This window comes from Apis laboriosa, unplaced genomic scaffold (genome assembly GCF_014066325.1).
Source record: "Apis laboriosa isolate Shangri-la unplaced genomic scaffold, ASM1406632v1 scaffold104_cov149, whole genome shotgun sequence".
Classification (NCBI taxonomy): Eukaryota; Metazoa; Arthropoda; class Insecta; order Hymenoptera; family Apidae; genus Apis; species Apis laboriosa.
The window spans coordinates 2639439-2653580 of record NW_025220694.1 but is presented as its reverse complement, the minus strand read 5'-3'; the positions used below and the strand labels follow the sequence as shown (position 1 = coordinate 2653580).

The following is a 14142-nucleotide window of genomic DNA, read 5'->3' as shown; positions in this document are numbered from 1 at the left end:
ATTTCTCAATTATTAAATTACCCTCCATCGATCTCCATTGCGAGTCTTTCATCATAGCGAATGACCACATCGTGTAAAATTGAAGCGATGACAGCATCTTGTCGCGAAAGAATAACAGGCTGAAATTATTTAAAATTCGTCGCTCCGAAGTGGAACCTGTTCGTGACTCATCGTAACAAGATGTGAGAGTAATAAAACTGCGCCTTATCCAACCAGAGCAAATTAGAATGCGCGTCGTGTCAAAAATGGTCGCATCTCACCTTGCCAATTGTTTCCGGATCAATTAGTAATTTATCGATCCTCTATAATCCAAATCATTTACTGACACATTTTATATTCGATACAATTTTCCAGAATGGGTTCAGTTATTGCGTAGAAATTTATGCATTTTGCATAGAAATATTTTATCGTCGTTATCGCGATAAGGAAATCCAATTTTATTTCCACGTGTTATTAAAACTAACTTTTTTTAATCCTTTAAACCGATTTTCGTATTGATTTCCTATTTCTCATTATTAACAATTTATTTGAATCAAGAAATTTAAACCAATTTTATATTATTTTTGCTAAATACATTACAATACAAAATATCATTATTCATAGTAAAAAAATTATCTTCATTATCGATTTTGATAATTTTATTTTCGAATGTATTATAAAAAATGAGATGAACAACTTTAAGTTATTGTTTTTATATATAATTCCTTAATTTTATTTAAGATATTTACAAAAAAAATTGCTAATATTATATTATAAAAATATTAAAAATTTTACTTATATATTTTACTTATATAAATAAATAATAAAGAATATAAAATAAATAATTTTACTTATATAAATAAATAATAAAAAATATAAAATAAATAATTTTACCTATATAAATAAATATATATTCTATAACAAAATGAATATTAACATGCAACTGCCATTTATCAACTATTTATATAAACATATCACAGCATCCAATCCAAAATGTATAATGTGAACTAATAATACTTTTTAAAATATAACTCTTAGATAATTAAAATTACAAAATTACAATATAGTAACATAGTCTCATATTTCATCAAGCTATTATTATTAGTGAATAAATAAGTAGTTATTTTATTATTTATTTATAGAATTTCGTCCTTGGTAAAATGTATATTGAAACATGTGATTGTCATTTATCAATTGTTTATATAAACATATCATAGCGATTGGTAGCAAAAATGTATAAAGAGTTAGTATGACCATACTTAGTATCTATAGAAAGCTTAAAAGAAAATAAATATAAAACAACTCTTAAACGATTATAATTACAATAACTTAACTTATAATAATAACAATATCATATTCAATCATTAATAAATAAATACAAAAATACATATCTATCTAGATTAGTAATAAAATTATAAATATTTATAAATAAATTATAAATTATAAATATTTATTTTATTTCATGAATATTGCATTCAAATATATTAAATATAAATATACTAAATTAATTATTTAGTATTGTTTATATCATTTATATTTGGTAGAGATATGTCGCATCGCAAAATGTGCAAAATGTATCATGATTAAATCTTTTTCAAATTCCGAAAATTGGTTACTCTAGTTATACTTATGTATAAAAAATATCATAGAAGCAATGTTCTTTTGTTTCGTTATCTTATTGAGGTTGGGTCAATTATTAATATTAATTTTAATAACCATGTAGTATGGATTATGCAATTTTATTATGGAATATTTGATGTTCCAATAATTTATTATTATTATAAAAATTTTTTTTATAAAATCGTTAATAAATAATGTAAAGAACATATGAAAATGTCATAAAAAATATTGTTGAAAAAATATGCATTCATAAAATTGTTATAAAAGATGATTGTTTGATCAATATAATTGAAAAAAATTGATTAAACTATTGATAAAAAAATTATTACTTAAATTTATTAAAATTATATATTTATTAATTTTAATATTGTTTTATGACATCTTGTATTAATCTTTTGACTATGGATTATGTGGAAACTCATTATCATTTATTTCGTGAAATATTGTTATTTTCATTATTTATATACAATTTAGGATTATTTACTTTTTCTAATACAACCATAAAAAAAAATTATTTAGAATTTTTACAATGAAATATATTAACATAAATATGGATATTTAAAAAAGTATATGAATACAAACTTAAAAATATTTATATACAGTTTGAATTTCAGCTTATTTCGAAATGATGATTCGAAAATTTCCGCATAATTTAAGAAGGGAATATCATACGATAATAGAAAAAATAAACAAGGTTACAGAAAGAAGACCTAAAAAAATTCAGAAAATATGACTAATCTACTGCATGCTAGAGATAAAAATAGCCACAATAATGAACAACAGTATAATCTGTTGAAAATAATAAAAGGAATAAGATTATAAGATTATAAGAGAGGGAAAACCAAATGTGTTTTTAATAAAATATAATGAGAAGTAAAAAAAATAAGAAATAAAGAAACAGACTAATTAGAATAAATATTAATTCAAAGGATAATTGAAACTTCCAATATTAAAATAACGTTTAATAATTTTATTGAACTATAAATAAAAGATGGAATAGAAATCTAAACATAAGAACAAGGATAAACAAAAATGGACAAATAAAATAAGATAAAAAATAAAATGAAGAAAAAAGATTAAACAAAAATATTAAAAAAGAATTAAAATAAAATTTATAAATGGAAAAATAAATTAATCAAATGTTAACGAAAGAATTCTGTTCAATGGCTGACATTGCATAATCGCGAAGATTCGAGATCAGCAACAGAGCGAGGGCTGTCCTTAGTTATCGCCAGGCTTACTGTCGAACTGGTTTCACGCAGTTTCAAGCAGCATAATTATAGCACACATCCCAGGTGGTCTTAATAAATGAATACCGTAATAAATGACCGCATGTGTCTCGCCTAGCAAAAAGAAAACAGTCTGATATCGAAGGTCTTTCTCTTTTTTTTTTCTTTTCAAGTATTCTTTAAAAAAGAACGAAATATTCGATAATTGCACAATATCATTTTTATACCTCAGCTAAAGAAACTTAGTGCTATACTATCGCTTTTGCGAACCGGATTAAGCGTCCGCTTTATGCGACAGGATTTACTGTTAAATGATCGCTATATTTCCTGCCGCGTAAAGATTCACTTTTTATCCCTGCGCTCCTACGATCGCATTGCGGTTTCCGGTAGAACGTGCCTCGAATATATTATTGCGAATGGAGAACGATTAATTCGATACGATGTGACGTTAGATCTGTACTGTATTCTTTTAATAAATGTAGAATTATAGTAGAGGTAGCAATTGTTTTTGCAAAAATATAAAAAAAAGATAAATAAATAAAAAAGAAAATTATTGGTTCTTTTTTTTTTTTTACATATGATTAGTATGATATATATAAGTTTTAAATCAATATAACTGAGAAACATTATTATTCTTTTAATATATACAAATAGAATTTTAATCAACTATTAATTTTAACTTTTAGTTAGTATATAAAAAAAAAGTTTAACTTTTAATTAATGCAATCATAATTTTGGATGAATGTGACATGAGAATACGTATATAACACATTATGAATAGAATGTAAATGTTTACGCAAAATAAAATTTTTATAAACATGAATTAAAAAAATGAAATGAATGAATGAATTAAAATGAAACTTAAAAACTTAAAAAGATTGTCTCATTTTTTAAATATTATAATAAGTGCTATTTTGAATATCATGTTCTAGATTTTTGACATTGAAATTTTGTATAAATGCATAAATATTCATAATCTAGTTATAATGATGAAATTCCACTAGCACTAAATTTCTACACAAAATTTTAATAAGAATTGTATCAAAGTTTATTTTAAAGTTTGTGCATGGATTATGTTTTCAATGTTGATTTATTTTCTGAACGCATGTTTCAATATTTGCGCAGGTTTGTTAAAATAAAAAAAATTACTTTAGAAGGAATTGTAGAATTATGGTATTGAAAAGTGCTCCCTTTTTAAGTTATAACTGAATTAACTGAGGAAAATAAACAAATGTTTTCGAGTAAATATCTAAAAAATCTGCATGGTAATTAAATTTTTCTATTTCTATCGAATAATAATTTTATAAATTGCTTTATAAAATCAAATAACATAATAGATAAAAAATGAATTTTAAATATCATTTTTGAGAGAAAAAATTCTTTTTCTCTAGAAAATAAATATTTTTGTATACAGAACTATTTTTATAATAAGAAAAAAGATAAAGATCAAAACAAATAAAGTCAAATAAATAATTTAATAATTACATCAGCTTGATTTTTAAAAATCTATAACAATTATAATTATTCAAGACTGCCAGTGAAAAGTTGCAAGGTTAACTTTTGCAGCTTTTTCTGAATAGCCTATATTTGCATATCTCGTTGGCCTCGTGAGGGTGAATCCTTGACGCAGTTTACGTCACTACGTTGGATTTGTCGCGACAGACTTCATCGGCTAATTCTCGGTCAGATTTTATCCTCGTTCATCTCGAAAAGCACGCGCTACAATTCCATTGTTTTCGAAGGGTTTGCCAGTATGTTTATCTGTATCCCGAGAAAACTCGAAAAAGCCAAACGGTTAAAACACGCATGTGGTACTGTGAACATAACGACCTAGTTTATGCTTCGAATTCACTTGCGAGAAAGAAAGGAACAGTTTAACACGAATTGTGTAAGTAAAAGCGAGACAAAGAAAAAAGAAAGGAATAGTATAGGGGAAACGTTGCGAACAAGGACGTCGTGGCGGATCAGGGTTGAGAGAAATAAGGATAGAAACAGAGAAAGGATATAAAAGGAACGAGGATAAAATAGTAGTAAGAGAAAGAAGGAAAGGTTTAAAGCAGACACTCGTAGGACAGCTGAGACCTGGGATATAGGTAGGAAAGAATCGAATGGGAAGCTGATGGTAGAGAGAGTGGTGTGGTAGGGAAAAATCCAGCATGATTAGAGAAATAGAGAAGGAAAGAGCAGCGAAAGTAGTGGGGATAAATTGCTGGAAGCAGCGGGGGAATCGGTGGTGGGGCAATAAACACGCCGGCGCCTCAGTATCGTCGTGTCCATCGAGAGAGTCAGTTCGTGACGAGTTTGGTATTTCTTGAACGAAACAAAAGTTTGGAACAACTCAATTTATGAGAAAAATTCGATTCAATTTGTGAGAAGATTGATCGTGTATAATTTGTTCTCATTGTTGTATTTGTAAAAATTTATTTGTAACATAATGATAGTACCGCGTTCTTTCAACGACGAGGGCTAGCCTTGCCCTTGAAAGCAGCCGGAGTTTCGAGTGGCCGATACAGCGTAACGCGCACGACGACGTTCCAACCAGCTGTGCTCCAGAATTGCGAATCGCGTGTGTGTGGTGTTCGACGTTTTTTCTTGTTTATCTTTTCTACGAATTTCTCGTTATACTTGCTTCTATATTCGTTCACGTTACCGTGATTCGTGAAAAAAGAAGACAGTTTTTTAGTTTATGTATTGCTTTTGTTCGTCTTGTTTGGTGTTTATTGGTGAGAATCTACCGGGACGATAGAAACAAAGGGACGGAGCCAACAGTTGTGAAAGGGTAACAAAGACAGATAGAGTGAGAGAGAGATATCGTGGTGTATCGATCGAGAGTGGAGCTCGCAGTTGACGTAAGTCGATGAATTTTGTTTTTTGCGAGAATGATCCAAGTGACAACAATATATGTGTATATTTATATATGTATGTTAAACATATTATCATGTATATGCAGTAACATATTTTATAAATGCATTGAGTCTCTTCAGAACAATGTTATATTTTACGTAAATCACGTAGAATTCTACGCGCGCAGTGAACTAATTTTTTTTCTCTCGTCTTGCCGCATTTCAAGAGCTTGAAATAGTTCAACGCCAGAGAAGTTCACTGCCTCCATTCGATATTATCATTGAGGTTAGACGATGTGATTCTTCGATGAAGAGACACGCGCGATTGTCTCATTCAGACATGTATTTGTATGCTTATGTGAATATACAAATTTCTTTACGTTAGTTTTTCATAATGCTTGCGCCACTAACTGTGTTTTCTCACGTGGTTCCCGGTACGGAATATAAATATTTTCTAAAAAAATGTATTTTTCATGTTCTTTATTATTCTTTTGTTTCGATTTCCTTTTCATTTTTCTCGTTAACATTAATTTCAAATGATATTGCAAGTTTCATTATAAATTTTGNACTAAATTGCGAAAAGAAATTTTAAAAAAAGAAATGCTATCTTCGTTCTCGATACTATATGAAATGCGCACGTTTTCCCACGACCAGATGGTCTATTCACATAACAGTCCATTCAACTTCTTCATAAACGGTTACCATGTTCTGTGAGCTTCCATTAAACTTTCGAAAATTTTCCGAAAGTTTACCCCCTTAATGGAGGCTTTAATAACTGCAGGAAATAATACCTTTTCATTCGGGTTTTTGTATCGCAAAAATTTTTATCATTTTTTTTAATGTTCAATTTTAATTTTATTGCAAAAAATTATAGTTATTAATTATAATTATAGAAATTCGTAGAAAAATAGAATTTGCACTTGCAACGCAGACAATTTATATCAATTTCTTGAGAATGTTGATAACAGTAAATTCGAAGAAGAGATTATGACTTTGTTTACGCGAAGTACATGATCGATAATAATTTGAAAATGAAATAATGGAAAGAAGTCGCTCAGTCAAGAATTTATAGTCAAATAATTTATTTAACTCATTTATTGTATAATTAGGTGCGTTTCCCGTTTTTATTTGATTTGCTATTTTTATCTGAAACATTATTACCAACGAATATTCGTTACAAGTATACTTATATGCTCGAAGAAATATCCAAGTATATATATTTACAATAGAAAAAATTATTGATCTTAATATCGATTAAGCGCGATTGGAACGTGAAGCATTTTGCTTAATATTTTTTTCCTTTATACAATCAATATTTTTGCAATAAACTTATTTATAAATAAATAAATTATAAAAGAATAAAAGAATTTTAGGAATGGTTTTCATTATTACATATATATATGTTTGTATATAATCTTAATTTATATGGCGTATCATAGCAGTATATTTTGTAATGTAATTTATACAATAGTTACAACATATAGTAGAGAATGAGTTGTTTTATATGCATTCTACATGTTAAAATATATGTTTAAATTTATTATAAACTTTTGGAGAAGTTAATTATTCCTATGTAATTATCGATAAATTGCATTTAGAAATTATAGATGATCGATGGAAGTTGATTTATCATGTGAATTTAATCAAATTGTACTATTGAAATATTATTTATATTAAATTAGTTTTTACTTTAAAATATCTTTCTATTTTTATATATTTTCTTTTTTAATTTTTTGCTTGATATTTAACACCTATATTTTATTTTTATATAAAATTGAATTATGAGTTGACGTCTTATGTATCTCTCTTATCTCTTATGTAAGACGTTCTTTATTGATATGCACTTATGACAAATGACAAATCGATGAATATTGATTATTTTATACTATCCAAGAACAGTTAATTACAATTGTAATGCAAATTAAAACGATATAATATTAACAAATTAACCGTTTCTAAGTATGGTACAGTAAATTAAGATTTGCTGTATACTATCTTCATTAATTAGTCATTAAATACAATCATTCCGTTGATTATTTTCATACAAACTCTAAATAATGATGGAGTATAATAATATACGCGAAGAATACAATTATGACTTACTAACTTTAATTAGTTAGCAGAATATGCTTACTCGATTTTAATTAAAATCATTTTTTCACATAACTTTTCCTCGATAATTGTTTATGATAATTGTATATTTAAAAAATAAATAAAAATAAATGCTCATTTTTGTCACAATTATTAAATCATTTATATAAAATGCAATAAAAAGAATTTATAAAATTTATTTATATGGATTATAAATAATGATAACAAATATTTAAAAAATATTTATTTTTTTTATATGATGAACTCAAGATTTTGAATTTATTTAATAAATTCATTTACAATCATTTCTATCATGTAACAACGCAAAATGCTATTGTTAATAAGTATTTTTATAAAACAATTTTCAAATTTTTTAAAAAAATTAATTTTCGAATATTGGAAACTTTTTAATTTTAAAATTTTTATTAAATGTACATTTGTACATTTATTGAATATTAAAAACTTTTTAATTTTAAAACTTTTATTGTACAAATATATAATATTTATTGTAGAAATATATAAGTATTATATATTATATTATATTTATATATATTTATAGTTCTTAAATAGAAATTTCTAAAAGACTAATTTTCAAATTTTTGTGCAATTAATATTTCTATTTTCAATTTTTCGTTTACTTACTAATCGCATTTTTCCAATTTTCATTAATTTTATTAAATTTTCTATATAAATTTTAATCATAATATATTTTTCTCATAAAAAAAAAAATAAATTTGGAAGAAGTGAATCATTTAAATAACCTTTAAAATTTTTGTTTGATGTTATAATTGTGAATTTATTTTAATTTTGTATCTTATAAGTATTAAATTGTGTTATATGAAATATTAAATTTATGTTTATTCAAAATTTGAACGTTGATTTGTTAATTTGTTCGGCTATTCTTAAATTGAAAATTGTTTGTCATGTTTGAAAAGTTTATTATATTTTGCATTATTTTTTATTGAATTTTGAATTTTATTTTTTTCTAAACAAATTTTTTTAAATATATTCATTACTTTGTAATTCGTATTTTTTTTTATAAATAATTGTATAAACATTTTCAGAATTACAAAATTCTTCTCCAAATACTTTTAATAGATTTTCAGAACTTTGAATCATTCTTGTGTATTTCAGAAAATATTCAAAGACAAAGTTTCTTTAGACTTCAAATCTTCAAAAAGCTTATCGCTTTTAAAAACAAAGACTTATTCGAAAAGGAAGATTTTTCCTAAGATTGCTGTTGGAAAAATATCGTGAATAGTTTATTTTGATTAAAGTTAAAAATAATTTTCAAAAATCAAATATAAACTTTTTATATAAAAATCTAATATTTCATATAAATGATTAATGAAATATGAATGAAAAATGAATGATGAAATCCTACAACCTAATAAAAAAATTTCTTTAATTAATAAGTCACTATTTCTGAATGAAAAATAAATATGAGAAACTAAGAGATCTATATATCTATAGAAAAGAATAATATGTAAAACGAAAAAGATAGATGATTAGATATAATGATATAATTATAATTATATAACATGATGATTATTAAAATTGTTAAAATAATTAAGGCAGAAAATTAAAATAAAATAATTTAATATACTATTATAACAAATATAAAAATAGATTTTTATTTTTCTATTTATTCCATAGTACTTTGTATTTATCTATACTTAAATTCGAATTTCGTAAAAAAAAAAAAAATATAAAATAATCCTTGAACGACCGAAATTACAATAACAAAAATTACATGATAATGATATCAATTTCACATTTAATTTCTTATTATTTTGCTATTGTATATAGGATATTTCTTGCAATTGAATTAATAATAAGCTATAATGCTAATATACTAGAAACTAGAAAAAAATTTAATTAGAAAAAATTAAATAGTTTTAAATGATTCATTATTTAATATATATATATATTAGTATATAAATGTATATAAAACTATTATTTAGTATATATATATGCATTAGGATGCTTAAAAATTGACTTAAAAATTGATGAATTTTCAAGATTCTTTATCTTTTTACTTGAGCTATAGAAGATATTCAAATGGATCCATACATAGATCTTTGCAGATTCTAATTTAATATACTCAAATATAGATATAATATATTCTTCTTAAATTATTAGCCTTTGAACTTCTTTTTTGAGTTTTTTTAAAAGAACTATATTTTTATGAATTGATTTCTAACATTTTTCTAACTACATGTATTGAAATATTTTTAATTTTATAGCATATTTTTAATTTTGCAGCATCTTGATTAACTTTTTTATTGCAAAAGTTATGGATAATAAATCTATTTTTTTTAAATTCATAAATATGACATGATTTTATATCAAGAGAGTTAAATTAATGCTTGTATGATGAAATTGTCAAAACATGGTATATAAAAATAATATTTAAGCGTATACATTGCTCAAATAAAATATCAAGAAATTAAAATTATGTTAAATATATATAAATCAATCAATTTTGACTCAAATAATATTTTTATAAAAATTATAGAATTCTACTTAAGAAAAATTGAATTTCAAATCTTTCAAATCTGTAAAATTCTTCCATTTTCAGAGAAGATTTAAATGCTAAATAATGCACCATTTGAAACTATTTGATTTTTCTCTATGCACTATAAAGAAGATTTTTAAAAATTGATAAGAAAGTAAATTTTTGACAAATTCATTTATATTGTTTAACAGTTACCCTGTTTTAAATATAAATAGTTGACAAGTAGCGATTACATACTATCATATATAAGCAAAATTCAATATTATATTATATCAGTATACAGTTTAATATATGATATTAACAATTTTTTTCGAATAATTTAAAAATTAAGCTAATTATTAATTATGTGCAAAAGAAAAAGTTATTCAAAATGATACTTCAAATTCACTAAGGTTTCACTATCAGTAAAAAAAGAATTGATTAATCACAATTTTTGTTATTTTATTTTTAATATTTTTAAATAAAATAATATAAATAAAAAAACTTATGAAGTTTTATATTCCTAGCCTTGATTTATTTGTCGGACTTAATCAAAGTATATAAACCTATCGTTAATTAATCACTTGATAAAATGATCGTATACTTGTTAATGTAGCCATGAGAAATTACTACATATATTTTTATAATAATATCTGAGTGAAATATTATAGAAATTTATTACAGAAATATATTTTACAAAAATAAAGTGTCATTATATGCATTGAAAATCCTATTGAAAACAAAAAGTTGAAATTGACGCTTAAATATTATTAAAAAGAATAATAATTTATCGAATATATATTATGTCTTAAGCAAAAAATCTTTATTTTCTCCGTTAATTATAGACGTAATTCTATCATAAAAAAACATGGCTCGTCTCTTCTATAATTATCCTATCTATTTGAAATTACATGTACATACAATATTCGCTTAAATGCATTTTTCCTCCATTTGAATGTCGCGAAGTCCCAATTCTGAGAATTTCATTGATTGATAAAAATCTTTGTTTTATCTCGAATTCAAAACGGTGATAAAATAAAATATTTCACTCATTATCATTCATTCATTTACTCTCACTTTTGACGCATTCGACAAGTAAATAAAACGATGAGAAAGAAGCTCGAGCAATTCCTAGAACATCCAGATGAATAAAATCATAACGCAGATTTGAACTTGCGATATCTAAGACTTTACTGTATCAAAGTATTCATAGTAAAACCTTATATGACATATGATATGCAATGAGAATACATGATAATAATAAGGATGAACAAATTTGGAAAATTTTTTTACATCTAGAAAAGGGTATGTTAAGATGTCGTGTGCTTTTCTTTGAAAATATTTGAGAAAATTCCCAGTTATTCGCATATCGGATTTTTAAAAAATGTAACGTGCTTGCAAATGAAGTTTCGTCACTTGGATAGTTGGACTAAGCTCTTGGGTGTGTACTGGGACTGACCCATACCCCAAGGGATGTTGACAGAGCTGTAACACAGGTAGTGACGTCATCGAGACAGCTGTTTTTCTCTTTACAAGTCAAGCTTGCTCTTCTTTTCGCGTTTTTTCCTGCCGTTCTGAATCGGTAAATGGCTCCTGAAATGTTTTATTCATTATCTTTGTAAGTGTTAGAATGGATGTTGAAGAAAAAAAAAAAATTGTAAAAATAAATTCTGCGAAAATTTTTCATTAGCTTTTAACAGATTTAGATGGACAGATAAAAAATGATGTTGGATCACTTTTAATCATTACATTTTTGTATTTGAATTTATGAAATGAAGGAAATCATTGAATAAATTATATGCACTTGCAAAATATGCAAAATATATATTTGTGATTATTTGTAAATTTATATTTATAAATTACAATTGACCTGTTACAACCGGCAGACTGTTAATAATATGCGCTCAATAGATATAAGTTTAAAATTACTAATTGTAGGATATATAGTAATAATATAAGACGATATAAAATTTTCATATGATAGTAAATGAAATGCTTTCAAAAGAGTTCAATTATTTATTATGAAATCTTACATAATATATATAAATTTTTTTTTGTAAGTTTTTAAATATATTATTATATATTACGATAAAAAAAATATAGAAATAAAATTCTTTTTTTTATTTATAATTTTTAATAAAGAATGAAAATTGTTTTTTTTATTAATATTTAAACAATTAAAATTTGAATTTGATCGCAAACTAATTAAAAATTATTATTTTCCTTGATTTTTATAAATTTTTTCAATAATTTATAACAATTTCTGTTTTTAAGAATTAATTAGAAATTTTGAATGAAGAAATTTAAATTAGATTTGAAATAGATCAAGGATATTCTATTGTTTATACACTAAATCTAAAAAAAAAAATTAATGTGTTTTTAATTTTTAAAATAAAAAACATTTTAAAAAATAATCACAATTTTGATTCATTTCATTTCACTCTATTTTAAATATATTTTAATTTATTTCATGAGAGCAATCCTATATTATAATTTTCAAATTAAAAAATTATCGCAAAATTAGATGCAAATCAGTCGGACACGAATTTAATAATTTAATAATTTTTGATAATTTTTGAAAAAATTTGGAACAGATTTGGAATCAAAGAAATTATTTTCTATATTCTAAATCTAAAAAAACTAATGCATTTTTCAGTAAGAAAGAAATCATAAAAAATAAATAATCAATAATAAAGAAATAATAAATAATCAATAAGAAAGAAATCATAAAAAATAAATAATAAATAATCATGCAATTTTGATCATTTCATTTCACCCTACTTACCTAAGTATAAATTTATACTTAAATAGTTAATATTTATACTTAAATTTAATACTTTAATTTATATTTTTATCTTTAATTTTATCTTCAATGTATAATCCATTGAAGATAATGCGATTGAATATTATAATTCTCAATAAAGTTAAAAAGTGATCGCAAGATAAAGTTCGCCGAGTTCGTGAAAGAAAATCAGAGGGCAAATTAGTTGGACGCTTTCCACGAATTAACCAGCCTGCGGCTCGCATGGAACGAGCAAGGATGTTCCGTGCAATTTCTCTCCGCGGACACAAGCTTGTCCAGGTGTTCCAATTCGCCCATGCAAATATATTCCCTTGCCTCCCTGCCATCCCCCTCTATTTATCTCGTTTACCCGGCTGCTTCTCTCCCAAAGGTGTCCCGAATTCGTCGTGGCATCGTGTAAATGGAAGGATCGCGTCGTCGTTTTCGAGGAACGCGCATCCTCGTGGAATTCTCACCAAGGTAACCTTCGAGCTCGTTCCATGGGGATTCGAGGGAACGTTGAAGAAGTTTCACGTCGTTAACCCGATTACTTTTTCTTTTGGGCAGCTTTTTCTTTGTTACATGTGTATGTGTCTCTTGGTTGCAGTCAAGGAATACTAAATAATACATATATATTACATATGTATTATATATATTATATATATTATATATATTATATATATATTATATATATTATATATATATTATATATATATATTATTATTATATATATATTATATAAATAAATATAATAGATTAATTCTAAAAATTTGTGATTGTATAACTTAGAAATTACTATAGTTTGGAAATTTTATTAGATATTCAAATTATGATAGTTTATCAAACTTCAAATCATGAAATATTATTTTACGGAGAAATTTTTAATTTTCGAAAAATCTGATATTAATGAAAATTCATACATACATATGGATGTTCATGTATACATAATGGATAATACATGGATTAAGTTTTTTTAGTGGAAATTATCTTTGAGAAGATAAAATTCATTATCAAAGACTATTATATTATTCTTCTTAGGATGTAATATTTTATTTTATTATTTTAATCAATATTTTGAAACATATAAAAGCAAAAGATTTA

General features: G+C 24.4%; 1 protein-coding gene across 5 annotated transcripts in view; it reads left to right on the top strand.

Moving 5' to 3' along the window:
* Positions 1 to 5097: 5097 nt before the first annotated feature.
* LOC122717162 (ankyrin repeat domain-containing protein 50-like) overlaps positions 5098 to 14142 on the top strand; it is a 320332-nt gene continuing 311287 nt past the window's right edge. For 4 of the 5 annotated variants that reach the window (XM_043941250.1, XM_043941166.1, XM_043940997.1 and 1 more), the window contains exon 1: positions 5099 to 5677. The gene's annotated coding sequence lies outside the window, so the exon portion shown is untranslated. Of the gene's footprint in view, positions 5678 to 14142 lie in introns of all 5 variants that reach the window. The other variant, XM_043941340.1, reaches the window with a different exon arrangement.